At 40.3% G+C, this 10,026-nt stretch overlaps 1 protein-coding gene across 1 annotated transcript in view; it reads left to right on the top strand.

Annotated features, from left to right (window-relative positions):
- The first annotated feature begins 8,313 nt into the window (after positions 1–8,313).
- Positions 8,314–10,026, top strand: part of LOC126266599 (L-serine dehydratase/L-threonine deaminase-like) — an 82,600-nt gene continuing 80,887 nt past the window's right edge. The window contains exon 1 of the mRNA XM_049970919.1: positions 8,314–8,420. The gene's annotated coding sequence lies outside the window, so the exon portion shown is untranslated. The remainder of the gene's footprint in view (positions 8,421–10,026) is intronic.

Raw genomic sequence — 10,026 nt, 5'->3', positions numbered from 1 at the left:
CAATTGGAATGAAAGTAAATCTAATCTAATCCATGTGGTATCTCGCCTGCTCTCACTATTCAACACATGTAAGTCCCCTGTTCTCTCACTATTCATCATATTTACTTGCTATAAGCAATGTACAGTATGACAACTGCCAAGACTACAGAAAGATAACAAACATTTCAATGACCTGAAGGACGATTCACAATTTTGTGAAGACAAAAACTGACACCAGGAAGTTTTGAACACGGTTCGTCCATATGACAGAACTCCACCATGACCACTTTTTTATCTCATTTTGTTCGTTATTAATCGTTGCATTTGTTCGAGGCGGACGTCCCATGACACGTTTATTGTCGATATAATCTCTCAGTTTTTTTTAACCGTCCGGCATTTTCATCGAACACACCTTGAATTTCGTGCAAAGAAACATTGGCCGGATGATCCCTTGCCGAATCATGTTGAAAAAATGCGAAGCTTCCTTCTTTTTCACTTAGTTCATTAAAAAAGGATCGCAAAATGTTTTGCACATATCTTTCACTTGTAACTATGCCATTAAAAAAAATTGGGCCTGTTATTCTATCACCACTAACTTGCGCCCCACACCCCTATTTTCTGATCATGAAGGCGTTCCTCATGAAGTACAACAGGTCTATCTGCGCTCCAGTGTCGACAGTTTTGGGAATTAAAATACGCGTGTAAATGGAACCAAGCCTGGTCTGGAAACAGAATGACGCAAGGATCCATTTCACCGTCATGCACTTGTTTTAAAACCCATTCGCGAAACTTAAGCCTCCGCGCAGGATCAGCAAGTCGAAGATCTTGTACTACTGATACTTAACAGGGCCTTAGCCCAAGCAACTTAGCACCTCTTTGTACAGAAATGCATGATATTTGTGTTTGCTGCGAAAGATGTCTATGAGACTTTTTAGGAGAATTTTCCGAGCGGTATGCAATGTCATCGAGAAGAGCTTCTGTGAGCACTGTACGCCGTCGTTTACGCTTCGTGTCTTGAACAATTCCCATTTCTCGAAATTTATTCACGAAGCTGTGTACTGAATCACTACACGAAATTCAAACACCTGGAAACTCCTGTTCAAACGATCTCCGAACAGTACGAGTGGGCTTTGTACGCACATGCGAATCGTACATAAACACTCACTGCGGATTTGAATAATTTGCTCTTGCCATTGTTGCGTTCCGCAAACTTCACTGTTGAGCCTAGTTTACACGACGACACTAGATTGCAGGCAACTGTGCTACCAGCCACTGCGCATGCGCTCCGCGCGTTTGCGCAACTCGTCGTTGAAACTAAACACTCGGCGTGTTCCAACTTTGGCGACACTAGTTGCCTGAGTTTTGAGGTTATACGTGTTCGTTGAGTGCAGACAAACTGCAATATGAAGTGGGGAACGAAGAATAATGTTCGCATTTTGGATATCTATGCTTTGCATAGATGTTTGTAGGATTTCAGTGATGCTGATTACAAAAATAAGCAACATATTGCTGCCGCTGAGACCGCCATGTGGGATCGTAACAATAGGGTTTGACAGTATCTGAGCTGCAGGGCAAAATTTATTGAGTTAGGAGCACATATGCAACTGAATTAAGAAAAATACAAGCAAGTGTAATTCTAGTTGTGGCCATGCTCTCGTCTCCAAGACAAAAATCCCATCATACGAGCTTTACAACTCCTTGTTAAGTAATATTGTTGACAAAAGGGAATGTTGCTGTTGTTGTTGTTGTTGTGGTCTTCAGTCCCGAGATTGGTTTGATGCAGCTCTCCATACTACTCTATCCTGTGCAAGCTTCTTCATCTCCCAGTACTTACTGCCACCTACATCCTTCTGAATCTGCATAGTGTATTCATCTCTTGGTCTCCCTGTACGATTTTTACCCTCCACGCTCCCCTCCAATGCTAAACTGGTGATCCCTTGATGCCTCAGAGCATGTCCTACCAACCGATCCCTTCTTCTAGTCAAGTTGTGCCACTAACTCCTCTTCTCCCCAGTTCTATTCAATACCTCCTCGTGAGTTATGTGATCTGCCCATCTAATCTTCAGCATTCTTCTGTAACACCACATCTCGAAAGCTTCTATTCTCTTCTTGTCCAAACTATTTATTGTCCATGTTTCACTTTCATACATGGCTACACTCCATACAAATACTTTCAGAAATGACTTCCTGACACTTAAATCAATACTCTATGTTAACAAATTTCTCTTCTTCATAAACGCTTTCCTTGCCATTGCCAGTCTACATTTTATATCCTTTCTACTTCGACCATCATCAGTTATTTTGCTCCCCAAATAGCAAAACTCCTTCACTACTTTAAGTGTCTCATTTCCTAACCTAATTCCCTCAGCATCACCCAATTTAATTCGACTACATTCCATTATCCTCGTTTTGCTTTTGTCGATGTTCATCTTACATCCTCCTTTCAAGACACTGTACATTCCATTCAACTGCTCTTCCAAGTCCTTTGCTGTTTCTGACAGAATTACAATGTCATCGACGAACCTCAAAGTTTTTATTTCTTCTCCATGGATTTTAATACCTACTCTGAATTTTTCTTTTGCTTCCTTTACTGCTTGCTCAATATACAGATTGAATAACATTGGGGAGAGGTTGCAACCCTGTCTTACTCCCTTCCCAACCACCGCTTCCCTTTCATACACCTCGACACTTATAACTGCCATCTGGTTTCTGTACAAATTGTAAATAGCCTTTCGCTCCCTGTTTTTTACCCCTGCCACCTTTAGAATTTGAAAGAGAGTATTCCAGTCAACATTTTCAAAAGTCTACAAATGCTAGAAACGTAGGTTTGCCTTTCCTTGATATTTCTTCTAGGGTCAGTATTGCCTCACCTGTTGCACCATGTGTACGGAGACAGGAGGGAAGGCTATACAAATTCAAGCAGCTGCATTCTTTATTCAGTATTCATCTGTTTAAGACGTCGCTGCAGTGCTCCCCATTCACACACGTTTGAATTTTGGAATATTGCCACTGTACATATCTATCTTCAAGAGAGTAATTTGCAAACCATTCTCTTCTTTATGCTGCCTGTTCGAATACTTATTGTTGCTAATGTTAATAATTATTACTGTTAATGTTAATAATTGTTTGTGTTAACGAAAAAGCGTCATCACCAACTAAAACCGTATCTTAGAGCATGCCGAGTGTTGTCGATTGTAATGCACGCAATATGACATGAAATTTCAGTTATGGCGACAGTGCTTCCTGTATTACAGTACCCTTATTCCTTATCGAATAAGTAACTCTATTTAGGTTTGATGACATTCTAAAATAATTAAAAAAACTTCTTGGATCTTCCGTTATAAATTATTTCAGGAAGGATGCTGAGCAACCGAGCTGACGTCTTTTCTTCATCCAGTCTCGAATGGAAGCACGTTTCTTTCTTTTTTTGTTTTTGTTTTCTCTCGTGCAGCAATTCCACCCAACAAGCTTTAACTCCATCACAACTTGTGCGACGTGCAGCTGCCAAAAGTTTCATTTCAGACACGACTCAAGGACCCACAAAACGACGAAACTGAAGTGTATACCGGTGTCGCCGTGTCTACTGTCACTTGTGTGCAACTCATTCCACGCAACGAGTGGCGCCGTGTAAGCTAGGCTTTTCGCTCGTGATGCCTGTTTCACTGCTCGAATGACAGGCCGACAAGGCGCGTATGTCTGTGCGGCCTTCAGGCTAAAACCCACAGAAATGGGGGGTGGGGATCGTTGTGAGGACCCGCGGGGCACATTCGACTGGGAGGCGCGGCTTGCGTGGCCGGCCTGCAGTACCACGGGCAGGCGGTAATCAGGTGCGTGGAATACTTTGTATACCTAAAACATATGGGTGCTCTATGTTAACAACATATATAAATTGCAATTACAGTTTATATCTTTTCTGCATCTAGAGCATGTAGGTTCAACTTAATTTACATTCGCATCCAGTATTTACGAGCTAAATCAATTTCAAATCGTCTCCTGTTGCACACACAGCTGCTGCCTAGCCTTCTCCTCTCAAAAATGATTCCACACTGTGTTGTTCCCTATATCATCAAGCAACAGGCATTTATCATCCTTTGACAATAATGCCAATTTACATTACTTTATAGTAGGCACTGTGCGTAACTTGAATCGAATTATATACTGCACAGTCAATTTATTGTCAGTGCTTACAAGAGGACTGGACCTACTGTAATCACCGATTTCACCCAAATTTATGATAGCTACAGGGATTGGCCAGAAATGAAAGTGGTGGAAGTGGGCGCTCCACATGGCCAAGCGTTTAGGAAAAGTGGCGTTTTTGGCGCAGGTCGAGCGAGGCATGAGCCATCTAAGAGTTAGCGTAGTTTCTAGGCAGCGGTTGCCACGTCTCGGGTACAGAACGATAATCCGAGGGTCGTGGGATGGAGTCCCTATGTGGAAACATCTTTTTTATTTTCAGCTTTATATTTCCGTACACCACAAGTACACATTCTCATTATATTGCATTTATATTTCCATGAAAGGCATGAACAGGAGAGGCAAAGGAAAACTTGGGAATGCAAATAAACTTCCAGGAAAAACTGTACGGCGTATACAAGAACTTGATATATGAACTTAGATACTTCTATTACTTTTCAGCTGATGATTTAAACATGTTGGAGTGTTACTCATCGTGGTGCTCTAGCGCATAAGACACTAAAATCCAGCCCTGGAGGTCCTGGGTTCATATCCAAATATGAGTGGGGATCTCTCCTTGTCCCAGTCCCTTCAGGACGGCCCTAGGTAAACTCAACGTGCAGATAAAAGAACCTCCTTGCCCACCTCCCTCTCCTTTTCCCCCTCTCTGTATCCATGCCCTCCTCTCCTTCTCTCAGTCCATCTGCTCCCCCTATCACTCTGTACATCTCCTCCTCCCCTCTCTCTATCCCTTTCCTCCTCCAACTCTCTCTGTTCATCAATACGTCCTCCTCCTCCTGCCCTTCTCCTACTCTTCCTCTCTGTCCATCTCCTCTGCTGTTCTTAGTATATATTAATGACTTGCCATTCTATATGCACGAAGATGCAAAGCTGGTACTTTTTGCTGATCATACAAGTATAGCTATCACACCCGACAGACAAGAATTAACTGGTGAAATTGTAAACGATGTTTTTCAGAAAATCATTGAGTGGTTCTCAGCAAATGGCCTCTCATTAAACTTTGACAAAACACAGTATATACAGTTCCACACAGTAAATGGAATGACCCCATTAATAAATATATACTTCGATCAGAAATCGGTAGCTAAGGTAGAATATTCAAAATTTCTAGGTGTATGCATTGATGAGGGCTTGAACTGGAAAAAACACACTGAGGATCTGCTGAAACGTTCGAGTTCAGATACTTATGTTATTAGGGTCATTGCAAATTTTGGCGATATACATCTGAGTAAATTAGCTTACCACGCCTGTTTTCATTCTCTGCTTTCGTATGGCATCATATTCTGGGGTAACTCATCATTGAATAAAAGAGTGTTCATTGCACAAAAGCGATAGACAGAATAAGTGCTGAAGCTCATCCAAGATCATCATGCAGACACTCATTTAAAGAGCTAGAAATCTTCACTGTAGCCACACTATATATATATATATATATATATATATATATATATATATATATATATATATATATATATATATATTCACTTATGAAATTTGTTATTAACAATCCGAACGAATTCAAAAGTAATAGCAGTGTCCATTGCTACAACACTAGGAGAAAGGATGATCTTCACTATTTAAGGTTAAATCTAACTTTGGCTCAGAAGGGGGTAAATTAAGCTGCCAGAAAAGTCTTTGGTCACTTACGTAATAGCATCTAAAGTCTGACAGATAGCCATATAGCATTTAAAAGAAAATTAAAAGAATTTCTTAATGGCAACTCATTCTACTCATTAGATGAATAATTTTTGGCTATAGTAAGTGGGTAATTTCCCAACCCCCACAAAAAAATATTGAGTGTCATGTAATATTTTGTCTAATGTAATATCTTGTATAGACACCTTTTATTAACCTGACACGTTTCACATCATTACGAAGTGTCGTATTCATGATCTATGGAACAAGTACTGATCTAATCTCTAATCCTCCACCCATCTCTCTGTTCATCTCCTATGTCACCCCATTTTCATTCCATCCCCACCCTGAAGGGTAGTGGTTCTTAGCTTTACATTACCTTTTTCCAGACAATAAATAGTATGTTGACCAAATTTGTTTGAAAATGATCTAGTGGTTTAGAAGCTGATCTGCAACACACATATGTACATTTATTTTTATAACAGCTTTTTACCCAATGCTTTGCCCATTTACACGTATGTCACATATATTGCATACATCGGCTACTCCCCCTTCTCTCTGTCCATCTTCTCTTGCCCCCTCTATCTGTCCACCTCCTATGCCACCTCCATTCCATTGGGAGCCAGGTCGTTCTTATCCCCACAGCACTTCTTTCTAGACAAAAAATGTTATGTGTGCCAACTATGATTGAAATTGATCCAGCGACTGAGGAGATCTGTAATATACCCGCGCGCGCGCTCTCTCACATACACACACACACACACACACACACACACACACACACACACACACACACACAGTCATATACATTTTATGATATACCAGTATTTTACCTATGGCTTTACTTGTATTTGTGTATGTCAGACGCATTACACATCTCCTCTTCCCAGCCGGCCGCGGTGGTCTCGTAGTTCTAGGCGCTCAGTCCGGAACCGTGCGACTGCTACGGTCTCAGGTTCGAATCCTGCCTCGGGCATGGATGTGTGTGATGTCCTTAGGTTAGTTAGGTTTAAGTAGTTCTAAGTTCTAGGGGACTGATGACCACAGTAGTTGAGTCCCATAGTGCTCAGAGCCATTTGAACCATGTCTCCTCTTCCTCTTCCTCCTATCTCTGTCTATCTCCTCCTCATCACCTCTCTTCCCCACCCCGTCTCTTTGACCATCTGCTTCTCTCTCTCTATCCATCTCCTCCTCCGTTTGGGTCCCCCCTCCCTCCCCTCCCCCGACCCCTCCCCCCAGTGGCGTAGCTAGAGGAGGGAGGATGCTGGGCTACAGCCCCTATCCCTCCCTCCATACACATATTTCTCAAAAGGGAAAAAGAATTGCTATTAGTGATATTCGAACCATCAACTTTCATGTTACGTTCTTTTTTCTGCCAAATCTTTTTAACGCATAGCTTAACCATCATCAATATATGCTTCAAAGTATCCACATTAAGCAAGAAATTAATACAATAATTATTTAAAATTACTTTTAAATAATTTTATCACAACAAATTGCTGTTCTCTGACAATGTCATATAAAATAATAATATAATAATAAAAATAATCATAATAAAAGTCAAACTATAGCGGATATACCCAAAGTGTCGACGGCTTTGAACATTGCGAGATTACTACCGGTGTCTCAATTGAAACTTGCAAGCCTTTCACTGCTGCTCACAGAACGCTGCTTTTACCATCCTGCTGTGGATGATCTGAATTAAATATGTACCGACCTGCAGTTCTACATTCTCATAACAGCTTTTAGAAGTTAAGCGAGAGTGCTCTATTTCCTTCAGCAATTTCAGGCAACCGAGTGACTTGAGAAATCGAACGTCGCTGTGTTTCATATCATATAATGTACCTTGCTAATATTTTCATAAATGGTAGTCATCGCTAGAAACTTGTGTCAACGAAATGAAACGCGCCATTCAACGATGCTTCTACATGTAGAAACGTATTTTTATGACTCCGTTGGCAATAGAGATTGTAACCTAATAGTCAACATTGTACGGTCGCAGGTTCGAATCCTGCATCGGGCATGGACGTGTGTGATGTCCTTAGGTTAGTTAGGTTTAAGTAGTTCTAAGTTCTAGGCGACTAATGACCACAGCAGTTGAGTCCCATAGTGCTCAGAGCCATTTGAACCAACATTGTACGATCATGTTTCCACTTGTACGCACTTTGTTACGCAGTTCAGTTCTATGTAATTGCTTTTAATGTTCAGTATAACGCCAAAAATTGGATAACAGCCACAAGAAAAAGCTGGTATTTTTAATGCACAAGCAACAATTGTTTCTTAATTTTTCAGCGTAATTCGTACTGATGAAGTACTACTTGCAAGCTACATCATTAATGTACTAATAAGATGTCAATGATTTCTGTGCAACAATGACGTGACAAAATTAACAGAGAAGAAGAAACTGTCTGCAATCTAAAGGAAAATGTGTATGGTCATCTTCAGTTACGGCAATGTCGGAGATAGCCGGCTTCAATTGAATAAAGGCTATCAGCAGGATCTTGACAGTTGCGTAAGCGCACACGCTGTCGCACGAGTGTACAAACGAAGCGTCAAGTAGTTACGAGGGACACAGTGCCGCAAGCTGTTGTCAGCTTCTAACCTCGTATGCGGTAAGCCAAGTAACTAATAGTCTATCATTTGTTGATTAACATCACCTTTTTCCAAGTACTGGTTGTGTCCTCGCTTTTAATTTCTACCTTTAGCTGCTGTAAGGTCAGACAGTATTAAGCAGTACAGTGGCCGTGACAGTGCTCTAGTTTGTTTTTAATACAGAGTTCCTGTAATTGTTTCTGTTTTCTTAATGTGTACCTTGACTCCAAACGCGTCTCTGAAGGTACTCCTTGATTGTAGACTCTAGTGAGCATGATGAATGAATGAATTCATTTAAGAAAATTGTATTTCCATTAGCCGTGTTTACTGTCTTACAAATGGTTTTCGAGGCCAAGGAGAACCGTTGTATGACGGTAATGTATACCGTATTACACGCACACACTTATTAAGAGAACACAGGCATAAGAACTGAAAAAGCACTGCCTTGCTGAAATTATACCTATTAAATTTATAAACGTTTTGTTTCAAAACTTTGGAGTTAAAATTATACAGATGGTAAATACTTTAAACTGAGTACTTTGAGATAAGAAAATAGTGTACAAAAAATACATTTAGGGTTTTTTTGTTAGTTACACAAACAACCCAACAGAAATACATTAATTTCATATCAAACTACAGTTCCCAGTGTATACATTACAATTACACATACAATTTTACAAGAGTTTCTCAGATATCCCTGTTGATTGTTGTACAGTGAGAAGCAGCTAGAAATGCATCAGCTAATTTGTTTTGATTGGGGTTCCTTACACACACTACTTCATGTAACCCCATAACAAAAAAATTCATAAGGAATTAGAATTGGCAAATGTGCTTGCCCCTTCTAATTCATTTCTGAGGGTACCTCTTGTGCGAGGTGCTCGCAGGAATTAATGTTGAAGTAGGATGGTCTATTATTTGCTGAAGCCACACCCTAACATGGACATGGCAGCTCGTCGTAAATGGACATGGTTCTAACAGAATAATTCTAAATATGATTATGTTAGTTGATCATATAAAATTCCAACACACAAGATGATAGAAATTTTTAATGATCGGACATGAACACAACATATGAATTTCCTTTACTCTGAACATGTTTATGATGGGTGAGAGAGTGAACATATCACAGTGACACTAAATGTTGGGAGTTTGCACCAAGTGTTGTGCTGGGTAATCCATTGACAGAAGCGAACCCATGTTTCAAAGCCATTCAGCTCCAATGTATGTAGTTGTTGTGTAAGATGGGATGTAGGCCTAATTGTTGCCCCACTAGTACTCTCCACATTGTATTCTTCAAAGCATTACACGGGTGCTTATTGATGAATCTTCTTCAACATAATCCAACACCATCTCCTCAAATTTTACTGTTTGAACACTTCTTTTTCAAGAATGTTGGCAAGCTCTTTATGGCATGAACAGTGTTGTTCTTATAAACATCTGACCACAGTGAGAAATATCTTCCAGTTAAGATTTTTTTCTTTGTGTTCTGGGCACTAAATCTTGTTGCACCATATCTGAAATGTAGATCTAAACGTTAATAGGAGGAGTAATAGTCCGTCTTATGTAAAGTGTGAATGTGCTCAACAAATTGAGTTTGTTTCATTCTCTTGTAAAAGTAGTTTGGAT

Source organism: Schistocerca gregaria, chromosome 4 (genome assembly GCF_023897955.1).
Source record: "Schistocerca gregaria isolate iqSchGreg1 chromosome 4, iqSchGreg1.2, whole genome shotgun sequence".
NCBI classification, from domain to species: domain Eukaryota; kingdom Metazoa; phylum Arthropoda; class Insecta; order Orthoptera; family Acrididae; genus Schistocerca; species Schistocerca gregaria.
Note: the sequence above shows the minus strand (reverse complement) of the source record. Positions and strands in the feature narration are given on the sequence as shown.